Source organism: Carya illinoinensis, chromosome 7 (genome assembly GCF_018687715.1).
Source record: "Carya illinoinensis cultivar Pawnee chromosome 7, C.illinoinensisPawnee_v1, whole genome shotgun sequence".
NCBI classification, from domain to species: domain Eukaryota; kingdom Viridiplantae; phylum Streptophyta; class Magnoliopsida; order Fagales; family Juglandaceae; genus Carya; species Carya illinoinensis.
The window spans coordinates 20,157,060-20,177,353 of record NC_056758.1 but is presented as its reverse complement, the minus strand read 5'-3'; the positions used below and the strand labels follow the sequence as shown (position 1 = coordinate 20,177,353).

Here is a 20,294-nt window from a genome sequence, read left to right as displayed (position 1 = left end):
TTTCTAATTTCTTAGAAATCATAGCCAACCTAGCATTCAAATCATCTACTTCTCTCAGATTATATTTCCCACCCCCTGAAATTGTCCTTGAACTTTCCGACCTATTATGAACATCAGATGTATCCCATGATTGTGCATTTTCAGCTAGATAATCAAAATATTCAAAAGCTTCTTCAGGTTCTTTGTTAAAAAACGCTCCATTACACATGGTCTCCATAAATTGTCTCATTTTTGGTTGCAACCCCTCATAAAAAAAACTAATGAGCCTCCAATTCTCATATCCATGATGAGGACATGCATTTAAAAGGTCTTTGAATCGTTCCCAACAATGATAAAACGTTTCCACATCCTTTTGGGCAAAATTCATGATCTGTCTTTTCAAGGCATTGGTTCTATGCATGGGAAAAAAATTCTTTAAAAACTTAGTTTGCATTTCTTGCCAAGTCCCAATGGATCTTGGTCTTAAAGAATTCAACCATGTCTTAGCCTTGTCTTTTAAGGAAAATGGAAACAGTTTCAATCTTATGACTTCATCAGTGCATGTTCTATCCATGAATGTGGAACACACTTCTTCAAACTCTTTGATATGCAAATAAGGGTTTTCAGATTCCATACCATGAAAGTATGGTAGCAGTGGAATCATCCCGGGTTTGAAATTAAAAGCATTTGCATTAATAGGCAAAATGATGCAAGAAGGTGTGCTAGTCCTAACAGGCTGAAGATATTCTCTAAGAGTCCTATTTGGATTCTCCACTTCCCTATCATGATGCTCATTTTCAGCCATGATGCTATCAGTGTCTGATGATGATTCTACAGAAGATGATGCAGAGCTAAAAGATGTCAATGATTCAATCCTAAACAGTCGAGATGTATGGTCTCTAGTCCAACTAGTCATACAATCAAGAGCAGATAATCAAAGACCATGAAAAATAAACAGAGAGAAGGGAAAAAAAATTAGATGTCACCCAAGCTTTGAAAAGGTTCACAGCTCCACAACGTCCTCTTAGCGGTAGAGGAATGCTCTAATAAGCACCAGTTGTCCCCGGCAACGGCACCAAAAACTTGACTCGTGGTCGAATGTGCTTCCAAGTGTAGAAGTGTCAAGTTGTATTAAGGATAAGTCCAGAATCGTATTCCACAGGGACAATGGGTTATCAAAGCGTATAGGAGATTTGTGAGTAACAAATGAATCAAGTATGAGTGATGAAAATAAAATTCAAATGCAATGAAAAAAGATAATCGAAGTTAAAATAAGAGTTTCTTAAGAAAAACAAATTAGCAAACACTTGGGTTGGGTATGAGACTTTCTTTATTTCGGATTCTAGATAATTTTCTCGATTAACAATCCAGTCAAGGCATTGATAAACGGAAGATAAAAAGTTATGCTCAAGCTTTGCAATATTTTTTTTCTAAGGGATTCTCTACTTTACTAGCCGAATATACATTAACAATCAATCGAGAGAAGCCTTGATAATTTTCAAGCTTTTGTTGTGCCTTACGTCAACAACAAAACAAGAACAAGAGCCACAATCTACTTTCAATTCAAATCCGACTAGTAATATAGAGTAATCATCATTATTGACAAAATATTGCACTATACTGGAATCCAAAACAAATCAAGCTTCATTCCACATCCCAAGTTTCAAAAATTAGCTACACATGATAATTCTAACAACAAAGATTAGTCTAAGTAAAGCCATAACAAAAACTGAGAAGAAATAAAAATAAATAAATAAAACCACAAGCTCCACGCCGACTCAACTAAGAACTTAGGAAAGAAAATTGGGCAACTAAAAAAAATAATAAAATTGAAAATGAGTCCTCTGAAATAACAACTGAAAAACACTACAACGTAAAGCAAAAAAAATGAAACCACCGCCGCAAGGCCACCGTCTCCCCTGCGTCTCTAAAGGAACGAAAATGTGAAAAAAAAAAGAAAACAACCAAAAGAACAATGAAACCCGAGAGGAAGATTCTGTCTGTCTGAAATCTTAAACTAAAGACTAGTAAAATAATAAAAATGAGAGAGTTCTGAAATGAAAAAAAAAGAAACTAAAACAGAAAATTCCCAAAAACAAGAAACGAAAAAGTAAGTAAATTAAATGTTGAACGGAACGGAAAGAAAGAAGACTGGTGCTGAACGAAATAAAGAAAAAAAAAAGCAAATGCTAAACGAAAAGAAAAGTAAAAGCCGCCTGGTTCTCAACGAAAAGAAACGACTAAGCAAAACTGAACTCTCCAAAAGCTGAAAATGAAAAGTAAAGTCAATGAAAACTTAATGCACTCTAACATGAACGACAGAAGAAAGAACAACAAGAAAAATAATAATCCAGCCACCTCAATCGTAACATGAAAGAAAAGAGAAAAAAAAGGTGTCTCTGTCTCCGAATGAAAAGTAAGTTAAATGCTGAACGAAAAATAAGAACTCAAAAACTATGCTACTCCAGCTGTGGAAGAATGAAAAACCAAAAGAAACATCAAGAAAATTAACTGCAGCCTAGCGTCTGAAACAGAAAATGAAAATGAATAAAATAAAATCAACCCCAGCTACTGAACTAGCTTAAACGAAAAAGAAAGAAAAAAGGTCTGCTCTCCTGTAGCCGAGTCCCCCTTAGCATTTCAGCCTTCTTTCGTTTTATAGCCGTGTGTCTTGTGAGCTGCTCATGTGATGCCGTGGTGACCTTCCATGTGCAGAAGCAAGAAAGCTGAAATGAACAGCTTGCCTTCCATGATCCCATGTGATCTCCTGCTGCTCCAGCTTCTAAAACAAAAGAAAGAAGGTAATAAACTCTCTGCTGCTGCACGTGTGGCTGCTGTCTGCTGTGTTGCTGAATGTGTGAGTGGCTGCCGTCCATGTTATGCTATTGATCTCCTGCTGCACATCCAGCTACTCGAAAAAGAGAGAACAAATCTGCTGCTGCATGTGCATGTTCTGTCAAAGCACGTCCGAGTGTCTGCTGCATGTGTGAGTTGCCAAACGAAAAAGGAGGAATAATCTCTGCTGCTCCAACTGCTGTCTTCAACGTGAGTTTCTTTCTGCATGTGTATTGCATGTGTGAGTTGGTTGCTGTCCTGCATGTGTCCACTGCATGGTGTCCGAATGAGTGTTCTGCTGCTTTTATGGTGTGAGTTTCCTTGCATGGTCCGAATGTGTTCTGCTGCTTGGTGTAGTAGCTGCTGTGAGTATTAGTGTTGTCTGAGTTCTTTGCTGCTTTTAGCATGTGTGAGTTTCCAGCGTGTGTGAGTTTCCAGTGTGTGTGAGCTGGTGTTCTCCTGCTGTAGCAACTGCATGTGTGAATGGGTGTTTTTTTTTTGTTGCTGCTGTGTCCAACGTGATGATGCATGTGTGCTCCTGCTGTTGGCTGTCCGAGTGAAGTGCAATTGATCTCTATTAGATGAGATTCTATAAGACCATAATTAACTTCTCAATTTTCTCATAGCAAATATGAGACTTTGATGTGCAAAAATATTGGCATCAATTAATTTGACATTCAATATTAGAATTTGATGCATAATTAAGTGTTCAATCATTATTTGATAAAATAAATCACTTATTTAAACAACTTAATTATGCAATTCTAACCCTTTATCAGCTCCGCCGGAGTTCTGAGTTGGGGTTATGCTTTATAGTTGGCTTTGAAAACTATATTTGTATCTGTAATATTTTATTATGTGTGATTTGAACAGCTTTGTATTAAACTAAGAAAAATTCTGGTACTTAGTTATATGACTTTGCTATCCACTGCGTGTTTCTTTTTGTACACTTGTTGCATGCACACACACACTTGGCACTCATCGTTAGGGTGGTGACCCGGGTTGTCATCACCCGAATGTCTCGATTTTCCCGTGTTCGTACGTGGGGATTTGGGGGCGTCACAGGTGGTATCAGAGTTGTTTGGCTCTAGGTAAAACCACATGTCCCATAGGTAGTACCAAAATGTTTTTAAAGTTGTGTTTTAAAATTTATTTTAAGTAAAGTTGCTATTTGACATGTTTTATCTTTTTTATTTGTTTGAGCTTGTTTGCTTGTTTTTATTTGTTTAGTTATGTTATTGCATGCTGGTTTCTTTTTGTTTCTTATTATGTGGTTTGGTTTTGGTTTTTGGTTTTTGGTTTTACGTTGTTGATTTTTTTTGTTTTCTTAAAGGGGGTCAAAGGTTATGGTGGCAGGAAGATGGTGAGGCCAAGAAAATCTACTCAAAAGCCTCAGGATGATACACTGAGGGATGATGCTATAGCCCAAGCGATAAGGCAAATGACGGAATTCATGCAACAAAATTTTAGGCCACAACAAGGAGGGCGTTGGCCACAACAAGGAGGTCCTTGGCCACAACAAGAAGGGCCTTGGCAACAAGGAGGGTCTTGGCTACTACCAGGAGGGCCTAATGGAGGGGAGCAAGCTGGATGTACCTATGAGTGCTTTCTGGCGCATAGAACTCCGCCCTTCACTGGAGAAGAGGATCCACTTCAAGCTGGAAAGTGGGTCAGAAATTTAGAGAGTATCTTTGAAGTTTGTGGTTGCACTGATGCACAACAAGTACTCTATGCTAGCTATCTGTTGCAAGGCACCGCTTCTGAGTGGTGCGATACCAAGAGAGTGATGCTAGAGTCAGAATTGGGATCCTTTGCCGCTGTGACCTGGCAGCGATTTAAGAATGAATTTAATGATCGCTTCTTTCCCGCTTCTGTAAGGCGGCAAGAAGCAAGAGAGTTCTCAAGCTTGGTCCAAGCGAGCATGACCGTAGAACAATACGCCCGAAGATTTATAGAACTTGGGTAATTTGCTCCCCACCTCATCGCCTCGGAGGACATGCAGGCCTAGCGTTTCCAAGAGGGTCTACGTCCTGATATACGCCGAATGGTGGTCAGCCAAAAGATATCCACTTTTCAGGATTTAGTGGATGTGGCCACTCTTGTGGAGCAAGAGAATAATTTGAGTATGGGCTCCCCTCCAGGACATAAGAGGCGGAGTTTTTCTGGTGAAAGAAGTAGTTCGGGTTCGCCTCAGAAATTTGTTCAGCGGACCGGGACTCGACCACAAGCGTCCTTAGGTGTACATATGGGAGGACTGGTACCAATTTGTGGAATTTGTAACAGAGCTCATGAGGGCGAGTGTCGGCTAAATGGTGGACCCCATTGTTACCGATGCGGCCAAGTGGGACATTTCGCTCGTGAGTGCCCCGTTAGAGTTCAAGGAAGCCGTGGAGGTAGACGCGGTGGAAGAACAAATCAAAGGCAAGCAGTGCAAGCCCGGGTTTATGTTGTCACACCCAGAGATGTTGATGAGGAGGCGCCAGCAACCCATGATACTGGAGTAATTATAGATATGGATCTAATTTAATTTAATGTTGGATTTGATTTTTGGTGTGCTTTGGTTTCTTTGTGTATTTGGATTTCATGGGTTAATGTGTTTGGTTCAGGGAGAGTCCGTTTATATGAGTTTTATGGTTGAACTTTGTTTGATTTGGGTGCTTCACAGTTGTTTGTATCTTCCACTTTTGCTCGAATGTGTAATTTGGTTACGGAACCTTTGCCGAAGTCCTTGGTAGTGGCTCTACCAAATGGTGAAGTGGTATGGTGTTCCAAGGTTGCTTTGGGTTGCCCATTAAATTTTGATGGAAGGTTTTTGGATGCTGATTTGGTTGTGTTTAAGCTGTTGGGTTCAAGGAGCAGCTGTGTTCTCGAAGATCGATCTGAGGTCAGGATACTACCAGTTGAGGATAAGGGACAAGGATGTGCCCAAAACTGCTTTCAGGTCGAGATATGGGCATTATGAATTTAAGGTGATGCTGTTTGGGTTAGCCAATGCCCCTGCTGCTTTCATGGATTTAATGAATCGGGTATTTAGGCCTTATTTAGATTCCTTTGTGGTAGTATTCATTGATGATATTCTGATTTATTCCCAAGATGTTGAAGAGCATGTTTATCATCTTCATCTAGTTCTTGGGAAATTGAGAGAACACCAGTTCTATGCCAAGCTCAGCAAGTGTGAATTCTGGTTGGAGGAAGTCAGATTTCTTGGGCATGTGATTTCCCGAGACAGAGTGGCTGTTGATCCCAGTAAGGTGGAAGCCATTTTGTCATGGCAGCGTCCGACGACAGTGCGTGAAATCCGGAGTTTCTTGGCACTTGCCGGATATTACTGAAGATTTGCTCGCCTATTCGGTCCTCTCACAACTTTGACTTGGAAGAATGCAAAATTTGTTTGGTCAGACAAGTGTGAGAGAAGCTTCCAGGAATTGAAGAACAGGATGACGACTGCACCAATGTTAGCGCTTCCAGAACCGTACAAGTCATTCGTAGTCTTCAGCGATGTGTCTAAATTTGGATTGGGTTGTGTCCTTATGCAGGAGGGACGGGTTGTTACTTATGCATCCCATCAGCTAAAGGACCATGAGAAGAATTATCCGACGCACGATTTGGAATTGGCTGCAATTGTATTTGCTCTTAAGATCTGGCGGCACTTTTTGTATAGGGAAGCTTGCGAAGTATACATCGATCACAAGAGCTTGAAGCACTTGTTTTCCCAGAAGAATCTAAACATGAGGCAGAGGCGATGGCTAGAGTTAATCAGTGACTACCAGTGCGAGATCAAGTACCATCCGGTGAAGGCAAATATAGTTGCGGATGCTTTGAGTCGAAAATTACACTTGGAAGATGAAGCTGAGTCGACAGAAGTGAATTCTTTGCTTTGAGGGATGAGAAGACTCCTTATTGAAAGTTCTCAGCAAGAGGAGATATTATCTTCAATTCTTAATATTCGAGTGGATGATTTTGAAGAATTGAAGACTCTTCAAAGGAAGGATCCGAAGCTGTTGGATATCAGAAAAAGAGTCAGGAAATCTCGAGGGCCGTTGCATTACAGTATGGATAAAAATGGAATCCTTCGGTTCCAAAATCGTAGGGTGGTCCCTAAAGATTCAGAATTCAAGGAGCAGATCATGGCAGAAGCTCATGCGGCCCCTTATTCAGTTCATCCCGGCAGTACGAAGATGTACCAGGACTTGAAGAAAAACTATTGGTGGGATGGAATGAAGAAGGATATTGTCTTGTATATCAAGAAATGCTACACATGCTGTCAAGTTAAGGCCGAGCATCAAAGACCCGCGGGTATGCTCCAACCCCTCCCTATTCCTGAGTGGAAGTGGGATGACATCACGATGGATTTTGTAGTGGGCTTGCCGAGGACTCCTGGTGGGAAGAATTCTATTTGGGTGATTGTTGATCGATTAATGAAGAGTACTCATTTCTTGCCTGTCAATAACACTGATTCCTTGGGTAAGTTAACACGCTTGTACGTGAAAGAGATAGTGCGGCTACATGGCATACCGAAAAGTATTGTGTCGGTTGACCGGCTCCACCGCCACCCACGGTCAAACCTCACTTCCTTTAGCTTCATAAACATCTCAAGGCCATTCCCTATCAATTTTGTATCTTGGTTTGACCCCGTTCGAAAGTGGGTAATTTATTACCCACGGCCACAGTGTAAATTACACTGTTACGTTGCTTTTTCTCCGCCGTTTGCAACGCCGCGAGCTTTTGAAAAATACCGTATAGCGTTGTAAGTATTTTTCAAACTCTACTTTTAGATTTAAATATATTTTTCTCTTACAATAAATATTTGCTATTTGTTGGTTGATTCCGGATTGAGTCCAAGGAGTTCGAGGGTGGGATGGATTGAGGACGGAGTTGCTTGGATTGTTGATTTGTGATTGGTTGGTTGTTTTGTGCATTGAGGTTGCATTTACATGGTGCATGCACGTGCATTTTATTTAATTGAGAAAAATCCTGTTTTATTGGTGTAAATGAATTTTCGGGCGCGTGTGTATCACGACCCCAAGCCGAGATGGGGTATTGTCTCGGTGGAGCTCCTCTATTCACTTGGGAGCATAATATACTGAGTGATGTCCCCTGAGTTGTCGCTGGGCGACAATGGGAGCGGGCGGGATGGTAACGCTCTGCATACCAACTCCGTGGCCCTTCGCTGGCGAGGGCTAGAGAATGCTTGGCTACGAACGCGCGGGGTGCGGAACTAGGCATCGCTCGTTTAGGTGTCACACGCGTGGTCATTACCTGTGGTGTGGCACATGAGCCAGGGTGTGTGGATGACCCCTAGGGGAGGTCATGGTGCATACGGGTTAATTGGATAATGGATATGAGTTGAATATGAGCCAAATGAGACTTTTGGCGTGAGTTGGAAAGTAATATGTTTTTGGGCCAAATGAGATTTTTGGCGTGCGTGGAAAAATATGGTTTTATGGGTTATGTGCATTGGCATTTCATCATGCATATTGTTTGAGTTTTAATATGCTTTTATCCAGTAGCGTTTGGATTTTACTTACCTGCAGCACCATTTTTTGGTACCGTAGATTTTAATGCAGAGATTGAGGAGGAGGAGGAGGCTGAGCCCGAGGATGCGGCTCCGCCGGAGTTCTGAGTTGGGGTTATGCTTTATAGTTGGCTTTGAAAACTATATTTGTATCTGTAATATTTTATTATGTATGATTTGAACAGCTTTGTATTAAACTAAGAAAAATTCTGGAACTTAGTTATATGACTTTGCTATCCGCTGTGTGTTTCTTTTTGTACACTTGTTGCATGCACACATACTTGGCACTCGTTGTTAGGGTGGTGACTCGGGTTGTCATCACCCGGACATCTCGATTTTCCCGTGTCCGTACGTGGGAATTTGGGGGCATCACAGATACCTAGAAAATCAAACTAATTCCATTATGAGTATTTTAAATCACTTACCCTAGCAATCAAAATGATTACACCAGGAATACCTAGTAATATTCTGACAATCAGAATGATTACATGACGAGTATTTTAAAGGAAATACCCTAACAATTAGAATGATTACGCTAGGAGCATCTGCATAACTGAACTTGAACTAAATTCTGACAATCAAAATAATTTCACCAAAAGTACCTTGCATGAAGTACGAATGGAGATGCTCAAACAATCATAGTGATTACATCGCTAGTATCCTAGACATAACTAACTTGACATGACTTGAAAGTTTGTTCCCGAGATACATAAACTATATTTGAGATGAAATGTGACTGGAAGTCTTGACGTAACACAACATGAGTTACTTGAGATAGAAATATTTCATAGTATGACATAACATATAACAAACAACATTTTGTATATAACATAACATGTAACAAACAACATACTTAACATAAGATACTTACAACAATGAATATTACATGATATGACATACATCTAACATATGGCATACTTATAACAATACGTGACAGAATAGATTGTGTAACAAATAAATATTTGTGATAGAATAAATAATGCAAAACAGATAAACATGTAATGATATGGCATGACATATATGGTAACATACATATATAAACTGTATTTCCGTTACACATCACACATTGTAATCCCCGTCCTTGTGGTGGGTCCTTTAGAAAATGATTTTAAGAAAATAAATGGAATTATGGTTCATTTTTCAAATTTCTTTTCCTTCCATGCCTGGATACAAAAAACTCCATGTTTATAAATACAACATATTTCTTAATTTAAAAGGTTACAGTGAAAAACATTGAATTATAATTAAAGTCTTTCGTACAAAATATCATGCCTAGGCTTCCGTGCTCTTCCGTTTGAACTGTGTACATCCTGACGCGTCATACTCATCTTGTACCTGGGAGAGCACATGTAAAAACTAAAATGAGTCGACGACTCGTAAGCATTACTTCATACAGTTAAAATATAATCAAATAGGTTTTCAATGATGCATTCATCACTCCATAGATATCATACATAGACATTCATTTCATTTTAAAACATTGCAAGGTGGGGTTTTTCTTTAAAAAGGGTCTCCTCATAAAACAGTTCCCTATGCCTAGCTGCCTTCATTTCTTAAAGGGTCTCTTAACATGCATCCATTCTTTCTTATCGTTTTCATTGGCCATTGCGCATAGTTATGCCCCGTTTGTGAGGGTTAGCGGTCTTTTGGACCTAATTTCGCCCATGGCCACGGGTTAGGAATCCATTCTATTAGGGTGCTGCACTGGGTGCACTACCAATACTACTTACCCAGCATTGCAATCTGCCCAGTCCAGTCATTTGGTACCTTTACCCATTCATTTATGTGGTTTTTACGTGTTTTCATACATTAAACGTTTAGTTCTTTCATTCATTTCAATTCTTTCAATCCATTCATTCTTAAAAGTCATCTAAAAAGCATGGGCTTAAACATCATCTTTCATGGCATCATTTAAAACATCAGTTCATGCATCCTTTAAAGCATCAGTTCATAGGGGCATTTTGAAACACTTTCTTCACGTCATTTAAAGCATAAGACATAAGAATAGGCCTTAGCCTCGCATTTCATTTCGTGAAAATACATACAATACTTAACATGTATACCATCCACATGCATACACTTAATATTTTGGGTGCAAAAAAAGGGGCTGCCAAGGGGGGCTGTTACATACTTATACTTGAAAACTTATACATAGCATTTCATTTTCATTTTTGTTTACTTAGAAAACTCTAGAAGAGTATGAACATAATATTTACCTGGACTCCATGCCATACTCATTTCATACAGTCCATTCGTGTGCGTGCCAAATGGCAACCTACATTCTGTGACGCCCCCAAATCCCCATGCACGGATACGGGAAAATCGAGATGTTCGGGTGATGACATCACGGATCACCACCCTATCGACGAGTGCCAAGTGTGTGTATAAGCAACAAATGTGCACGAAGAAACACGCAGCGGATAACGAAAGTTATAACTAAGTACCAGAATTTTTTCTTGTTTAATACAAAGCTGTTCAAAACTTATATATAAAAATATTACAAGATACAAATATTATTAAAAGCAACAACAAGATATTAACTTCAACTCAAACCTCCGGCGGAGCCGCATCCTCGGGCTTAGCCTCATCCTCCTCGATCCCTGCACCAAAATCTACAATACCAAAAATGGTGCCGCAAGTAAGTAAGATCCAAACACCACTAGATAAAAATATAGTAAACTCCACAATATGCATGAAAGAAAATAAATGCTCACATCTCATAAAATCACATTTTTCCACGTACGCCAAAATTCCATTTGGCCCCAAAACATATCCTTTAAACATAAGCTCGCCATTATCCCCGATAATGGCCCAAAAACCAGACTGTCAGAGCACTGTAGGCGGGAATCACAGGCGGGACTCTACCACCATCCCTGCTCACCACCATCCCTACACGAGCACCGTAGGCGGAAATCACAGGCGGGACTCTACCACCATCCCTGCTCACCACCTTCCCTACGCGAGCCTCTGACTCCAACCAGTCAGTCCAACCGTTCACATATACCATAAATCATTTCTCGCTTACAAGCCTAACTTTCGTTTTTCAAACACATGTACATGCATGCAACTACACGAAAAACCCGATTTTCTCTTTTTAAACATGAACATGCGTGCACTATACAAAGCAAACATCAAGGCACAAATATCTCAAACAAATAACAACATCAACCAAACAACTCCGTCCTCAATCCATCCGACCCCTTAACTCCTCGGACTCAGTCCGGAATCAACCAACCAGCAGTCAAATAATTATTGTAGGAGTAAAATATATTTAAATCTAAAAGTAGAGTTTGAAAAATACTTACAGCGCTATATGGTATTTTTTGAAAGCTCGCGGAGTTGCAAATAGCGGAAGAAAAGCAACATAACTGTGTAATTTACACTGTTGCCGTGGGTAATAAATTATCCACTTTCGAACGGGGACAAACTAAGACCTGAAATTGATAGGGAATGGTCTTGAGAAATTTATGAAGATAAAGGAAACGAGTTTTGGCCGTGGGTGGTGGTGAAAACGACGGAGGAAGCGGAAAAAACTCAAATCGGAGTTGAGCTCATGGGAGCTGCTCTGGCAACGGATCGAGGCCGGAAATGGGTGGTTTAGGTCGGCAAGAGGTGGGGGAAGAAGCTGTAAAGAGATGGTGGCTGGAGGTGGTGCGACGGCGCCGGAATCGATGAAAAACCGTGTAGCTTGGAGGAGCTCATGGTGGCTAACGGTGACTCAGATGGAGGTGAAATTTGGTGGGGATGTTCGCCGGTGAGAAGGGAAGAAAACTGGGTGGGTGGTGTGGGCCACGCTGCCAGCAAGCGGCAGTTCTGGGCTGTGAAAGCAACTGGCGACAGGGGGAAAAACAGAGCCGGTGTCGTGATTTCCAGGGGCTCGTGGTAGCTAACGGCTGGTCTGATGGCTCTGAAAATTGGTGGGGATGATCTCTGGTGGGAGGAGAAGAGAATGGTGGTGGTGGTGCACTACACGGTGGCCGGACGACGGAGAACTGGGCTGGTAAACAGGTGGCGATGGGAAGGAGAAAAAGAAGGAGTAGCGTGCTGGGAGAGAGGAACTGGGGAAAAAGAAAAAGAAAAAGAAAGAAAAGAAAGAAAAGAAGGAAAAGAAAAAGGAAAAGGGAAAAAGAAAAAGAGAAAAGAGAAGAAATGAGGTCCAATTCTCACTCAGGAAACCAAAAATAGATCCGCTGAAAACGATATTAAAAACCGTAAAATGACTAAATAAATTAAACACAACATCAAATAAATTAAAATACAATAATTTAAAATAAATAAACTAATATATTAATTAAATTAAAAACAACCATTCAGTAAAAATACACGAAAAAGCGGGTCATCACACATTCATACACATAACCTCATGTCATTCTCTATTTAATGCATAGGAAACTATACTAGAAATAGAACTACACTTCACTTGGACACTCGCTGTCCATCCCTGGGTTCTTACATACTATTTACTATGCCAAAACCTTCAGGGTTCATTTACTGTCACTACCTCCGTGTTTCACCTTAGGGTTAAGACATTAAAACCTTTATCCTACTCTTCTATTAACCCCATTCCGATGCATGACTCAGATTAACCAAGCCACACATCCCGATTCTAGACAATGTACCCATTACTAACTTCATGCTTCCTAGCCCATACTCAATCCTCTTTCCCAACCATACATGCCACATGACTTTAACCCAACTCTAAGGCTTAAACATTATGCAACCATACTTAGGACAAATTACCCATTATATATGGTAAATCTGCTCGTTACACTTGTCTTACCAAATGTACATGTACCTTACCCTTTTTCACCTAAGATCAACTTATAGTCCAATGAACGTCCGCTTGTATAAACAAGCTTCATATTCCGATACCAACTTCTACTCAACCCGGTCAGTAGGATCTTCCTATTTCCTGGCCCCTTTACAAGTTCATCCTAACACTTGACACAATGGGGCTTCATTCACCTCAACATCTCCATCACGTCACATAGCTATAGACAAATCCTGAGTTACGTCATGACACCTGTCGTGCTTCTGCTGTGGTACTCTTATATTACCCCATCACTTCATACATACTTTAAGCCATAAGTCAACTACAAGGCAACACCAGTCAGCTCAGACTATAGGTCACATTACAGTTATTTTGGGACAACACTACATGGTTCACAACACAATCTACGCTCCTCTACTACACGACAATCCTTTTCTTCGTGATACGCCATACGGTGCATCTTTACACAACCTGGAGTACGCACCATGTGTACTCCCTTCGCTACATCACGTACAACCATGACACACATCACATGGTGTGTCGTTGCACAACATGGAGCACACGCCATGTGTACTCTCTTCACACTAAGCCACACGTCACTACAGTGCATGCCACACGGTGCATCGCCGCACTACATGGAGTACACTCCACATATATTCCCTTCACAACACTACACCACATTATAACTACGTCATACACCTCACACCCACACTTCACATCATTGTCTACAACACTACACAATTATGCCCAACACTTCACTACACAACCATACTTCACTTTACAACTACACAATGAACTCCACAATACTAATAGCACAGACTAGAACCTATCAACTAACATTTAATAAAAATATTGAGGGATAGAGGATATATACCATTGATGGAATAACCCGTATGTTGCTCACTGCTCGTCATGATCAAAGGCGTCGAAAGAGTCATACGTGGCAGTTAAACCACGTACAGTGGCTGTTTGGGCTACTAGAGTTGGCTACGTGTGTGAATCTGAGGGAGGAAAGGTTTGGTCATGGTCCTAGAGTGGTGACCTCAAGGCGGTGCCTAGGTGGCACATGGAGAGGCACGGTGGTCCGTGGAGGTGTTTTGGTCCGTGTATTTCAAAGCATGGAAATGGAGAGGGAGAGCTAAGGGAGCTTGGCTCGGCGTGGAGGAGCTTGAGGGAGGTGTGATGGAGCTGTGGTGGCGAGGTGGTGGTTGGACAGTGGTCCTACGGTGGATCTAGGCTGTGCAAGGTGAGGAAACACCCGTGAGAGAGTGGGGGAGAGTGAGAGAAATGAGGACTTCGGCTGGGCATGGAAATGGATAAGGGAGGTCATGGGTGGCTGAGGATCACAATGGTAGTGGTATGGTGGCGTGGGTAGTTGTACATGGCAGCTCATGGAGGAGAACCCTTACGGGTTCTATACGCATGTGTGTGTTTGTGGTGCAGTGGAGAGAAAGGGTTGCAGAGAAAGGAGGCTATGGAGAGGAAGCCCATAAAGTGGTGGTGCAGGTGGAAGTGCTTGAAGACCACGTTGGCCGTGTATGGCTGTGCTAGGAGGAAGAATGGGCTTTGAAAACCATTTTAGCTAAGCTGCTGTGGGAGGAGAAGGAGAGCTCTGTGGAGTTCAAGGGTGGGAGGAGGGACTCGCCGGCGGGGAGGGAAGCTGCCGGTGGTGAAGGTAAGGTTGGGTGGCATGTGGTGATGCTGGCTAGAGGAGATGAGAAGCACTGTGAGGGGGGAGATGGTTGTACGTCGAGCTGGAGAGAGAGAGAGGAGAGAGAAGGGAAAGGAAAAAGTGGAGGGAAAAAGCTAGGGGCTTTGGGTATTTAATCCAGGCCTTTCGTAAATACTAATTTAACGGTAAATTTAAATACTGATTTGAAAATGCGTAAGTATTTATTTAATTTAAAACAATAAGAGGAATTAAAATAGAATATATTTTATAAACTAAAGTTCATAAAATAATATTCTTTCACCATTAATTAAAATGATGAACTCTTGTTAATTATTTGAAGAGGATAAAACCATTTAAATAAACTTAGAGTTTTCAACATATTTTAAATATCGTAATATTTTTAAATGATCAAATTCATTTAAATTAAATAATTTTTCACATTTATAATATTTTTGAAGCTCTTCAAAAAATATTATAATTGTGATATTTTAAAAACAAGCTTAGTCCGATAACACTGAAAATATCATATATAAATATTTCCAAGACATTTAAAATATTTGTGAGCCTTAAAATACTGAGCTTGCTTTGAAATCTGCTCGCTTGGTACCTTTAAAAACATGTCATTGAGACTCGACACATAAAACAAGGCTCATAAATATGAAAGAAAGATGGAGCGGGTTGTTACGCATATATAGTAAACTGATAATAAGTTAAGAACTAACTTATCTCGATTGTTGCATTCTACGAGAATAAAGTGCGAAACACGAGTAACTAAAAATAGTGATTCTAAAAGTTAGAAATTTGATTACTAACAATTAGAAGCATGAAAACAAGCTAACTTAAGGTAAAATTACCATTTTACCCTCTACATGTGGAAAAATGACCATTTTACCCCTAAAGGGTTTCACATCCTAACTCCAAAAATTTTCAAAATTTAAATTCCTCATGAAATTTATTCTTAAACTCAAATATCAACTCAGAAAAATTTAAAACAAATCACAACTATGAAAAAGTCACTATGGCCAAAACATCCATAGGTCATTTATCTTGATTTTTGTTGCAATTCCTTCCAATTTCAAAACTCATGCTTAAACCAAAATTTCACAACAAAGATCTTCCTATCCTAAGTTTAAAACCATACTTACAACATCCATTTAGAAAAAGTTAATCATTAATACCAAACGTTTTGTAAAAAGATCAAACTTTTTAACAAATAGCAAACCCTTGAATCACAAGTTTTGACCCTGAATCAAAACATGTCCAAGAATTCCAAAAATCAAATCTTACTTCTAACATATTCATAACATCATCCCAAGATTAACCATCCTTTAAATCATCAAAGAAAAGTCACCAAAAAGAACAAAATAACAATTAGAGTTTTTGGTGTTACAGTTCAAAAATAGAAACTTTTTCTCATCTAACTTTGATCAATCTCTTGATCCATGGCTTAAAAAGATGAGATCATCAAAATAAAGCAACACATGTTTTAAAAAAATGTGTCCTAAAGAAGAACCAACCATCAAACTTAAAAATCACATGGCTAAAAATCAATAAAACATAAATTTAACCCAAAAACATCAAATTTTAGGCCTAACCGAAATCCTCTTGCATAGAAAAATCATATCTTTGAAAATAATACTAAATAAATATTTTCAAACTAATATCCTAACATGAAAATAAGAGACTTAGGATCTTCATATAAAAATATCAAAGCCTTTAGAGTAAGATCAAACCACGAAATATACAAATTTTCTCCAAAGAAAAACTGTTTTTCCACTTCTAGTTTTTAAATTTCTAGATATAAGAAAATCTATCATCAAAAGCTTTAGTCATTCAAAAAAACCTCAACGAACACTCATAAACACATGCTAAAAATTCTCCATAAAATTTTAGGACCAAGATATGTCCATTAGCTTGGTTAAAAATTTCAAAAATAACATACTCTCCAATTTCACGTCTAGAATGACCTTTCCATGGTAAAAAATACTTTTGACTGACCAAATTATCATGAAATGAGACAAATAATATATCTACAGAAACTATACACAAATATAACAATTTTCATGAAGGATTCAGCATGTGAAAATACTTATAAAGGTCGAAACTCTCCACCCAAAAAGACCCAGAAATTTACCCAATAGAGCTCTTTTGGGTTTCTCTCTAAGAATGGAGTGAAGAAGTGATGAAAGGAAAGAAATGTGTCTTGCACAAATTTATACTCCTGGAGGGGGAAGATCTGGGCTTCAATGATTCTTGATTGGAGGTGGCTATGTCAAATAAAGTGGAGAATAGTGAGGGGCAAAAGATTGCCTGCAGAAGCTGTGTGGTAAGGAAGTTGATGAGGTGTATTTCTCCTTCACATCAAGGCACTATTGGGTTGAGCCAAGGGTGGTAGATGATCTGCCATGTGAGAGGGGGGGGGGGGGAGGGAAGTTATTCAAGAAGCTTTGCCAATGCGGCAAAATTCGCGGGCCTCAACCAAGTGGGCATCAACTTGGGGTTTAAATGGGGTTTGGTTAGGGTTTGGGATGCTATCAAGCCTAAATCCAAATTTTCTTTGCCCAATCAATTTTTCAAGGTTTTGAAAGGTTGGATAATGATGTCATAACAAGAATTTGGTAAATTAATAGCATGTGGAAATGATTTAATCAAGTGATTAAACACAATACTAGAAATTGGATCAAAAAGGGTTTGAAGCCCATCTTTAGGGTTTGGGGAAATTGTTTAAGGTTTCAGTTTCAACTAAGCTTTTGGGGTTTCAATTAGATTCCAACCATTTAGGGTTTGACTAGGGTTGGAACCCTCTTTGATCTAGCTCAATTTGGTTGATCAGATGAAAGAATAGGATTTTGCTTAGGTGGCTAATTTCACACATTGATTCCTTCACAAATCCATCCAATAGTTCCTCTTTGTGTCAAGAGTATATTGTTGTTGTTGAATTTTCTCAATAGTGATAATAATTTATGTATTTTAAAAGTGGTGAATGATTTTTTCAAAGGGTTACATTCAGTTTAATTTTGGTTTATAAATCTACACCTTTCATTTTTGAATTTTGGGAATTAAGTTCCCAATTGAGTTATTCAATGAATTAAGAATAATTAAAATATTGGATTCATGCAAGGAATTCTCGACACTTTACTGTATGTCAAATTTTTATACTTTTTCTGATAGTTACTTTGTTTCACTTTAATTGACGTTTAAAATTTATCTTTGTTCTCCATTAATCGTTTAATATTTTTCTTTAATTTCTTAGGTCCTCTTGCTATTCTTTTAATTTGTCTCTTTGTAGAATCGACACCCCAAAATTATGCTACAACTACCGCATTATTCTTTGGGAGTAATCAAATTTTGGCACCTTGCTGGGAAGACGATAGAAGAATTGTTAGATAGTTTTTCTTTTGAGCAATTTGTAAAGGCGGTAACTTCGTTCCCTCTTTTAGCTTGCTGCATCTTTATTTTCTTTTCCTTTTCTTTTTATAGTTTTTTTTGTTGTTGCATTTTTCTCTACCTTGCATGCGTAGGTATAGAGATGCCTTGGGTTGGTTTGCTTGTAGACCTGTGTCAGAGTTTGAGTCTGATTTTTCTAATCATTTGTTTGATAATTCTTCTAATTCTGAGGTAATGAGTGAACATGGAGATCATCATACATCATGTTTTTAGCTAATACTCGCCAATTGGATTTTAAAGCAGGGATGATATAATTACTCCCTACTTTTCATGGCTTGGAAATTGAAAATCCATATGTGCACATTAGGGAGTTTGAGGTAGTAGTGGTGACTTTTCATAGTCAAAATGACTAATGACGTTGTGAGACTTAAGTTCTTTCTTTTCTCTTTGAAGGATAAAGCTAAGAGTTGGCTATACTCACTAAGACCACGATCTATTGGGTCATGAAATGAGATGACTCAAATCTTCTTTAATAAATACTTTCCCCAACATAAGAGCAATGCTTTAAAAAGGTAAATCTCTACCTTTGCACACAAGGACAGTGAGAGATTTAAGAAGTTGTTGAGTATGTGTCCTCACCATGGGTATGAGAATTGGCTCTTAGGGAGCTATTTTTATGAGGAACTTATACCTAGAGAGCACCAATTTGTGGAGATGATGCACAATGGCGAGTTCTTACAGAAAGATCCTGATGAGTCCATAGAATGTCTCAATGAGCTTGCTGAAAAAGCTCACACTTGGACTGGACCTAGTGCTACTAAGAGCACAAATAGGTCACGACCTATAAGAAATCCAAATGGTGGTGGAATCCAAATGAGCTTGCTGACATAGGGTGGTGACCCGTGTTGTCATCATCCCGACGTCTCGATTTTCACGTGTCCGTACGTGGGATTTGGGGGCGTCATAGGTGGTATCAGAGCAGTTTGGCTTTGGGTAAAACCACGTGTCCCGTAGGTGTAGTACCAGAATGTTTTTAATGTTGTGATTTGAAATTTATTTTAATTAAAGTTTTCTATTTGATTTGTTTTATTTGATTTGAATTTATTTGAGCTAGTTTGCTTGTATTTATTTATTTAGTTATGTTATTGCATGCTAGTATATTTTATTTTCTTGTTATGTGGTTTTGGTTTTGGTTTTGGTTTTATGTTGTTGGTTTTATTCATTTTTTTTAAGGGGGTCAAAGGTTGTGTTGTGGCAGGAAAATGGTAAGGCCAAGAAAGTCTACTCAAGAGCTTCGGGACGATACGCCGAGAGATGATGCCATAGCCCAATCGCTAAGGCAAATGACTAAGTTCATGCAGCAAAATTTTAGGCCACAACAAGGAGGGCTTGGCCACAGCAAGGAGGGCCTAGTGGAGTGGTGCAAGCTGGATGCACCTATGAGCACTTTCTAGCACATAGAACTCCACCCTTCACGGGAGAAGAGGACCGTGGAACAGTACGCCCGAAGATTTATAGAGCTTGGGCTATTTGCTCCCCACCTCATCACCACGGAGGAGATGCAGGCCCAGCGTTTCCAGGAGGGTCTGCATCCTGATATACGTAGAATGGTAGTTTGCCACTGGATTTTCACTTTTCAAGATTTAGTGGACTTGACCACTCTTGCAGAGCGAGAGATTAATTTGAGTATGGGCTCCTCTCTAGGACAAAAGAGGCGGAGTTTTACTGGCGAAGGAAGTAGCTATGGTTCTCCTCAGAAATTTTTTCAGCGGACCGGGACATGACCACAAGCGGCCTCAGGTGTACGTATGGGAGGATGGTGCCAGTTTGCAGAAGTTGTAATAGAGCCCATGTGGGTGAGTGCCCTTCGGGTGGGGCTCGGTGTTATAATTGTGGCCAGCAGGGACACTTTGCTCGTGAGTGTCCTAGGCCAGTTCAAAGAAGCCGTGGAGGTAGATGTGGTGGAAGAACAAATCAGAGGCAAACAATGCAAGCTCGGGTTTATGCTGTTACACCCAAGGATGTTGATGATGAGGCACCAGCGACCCATGATGCTGGAGTGATTACAGGTATGGATCTAATTTAATTTTGGATTTGATTTTTGGTGTGATTTGGTTTCTTCTTTGTATTTGGAT

General features: G+C 39.7%; 1 non-coding gene across 1 annotated transcript; it reads left to right on the top strand.

Annotated features, from left to right (window-relative positions):
* Window positions 1–278: 278 nt before the first annotated feature.
* Window positions 279–386, top strand: LOC122317632. Its single transcript, XR_006244557.1, has one exon. It is a non-coding gene; the product is annotated as a small nucleolar RNA R71 (small nucleolar RNA).
* The last annotated feature ends 19,908 nt before the right edge of the window (window positions 387–20,294 follow it).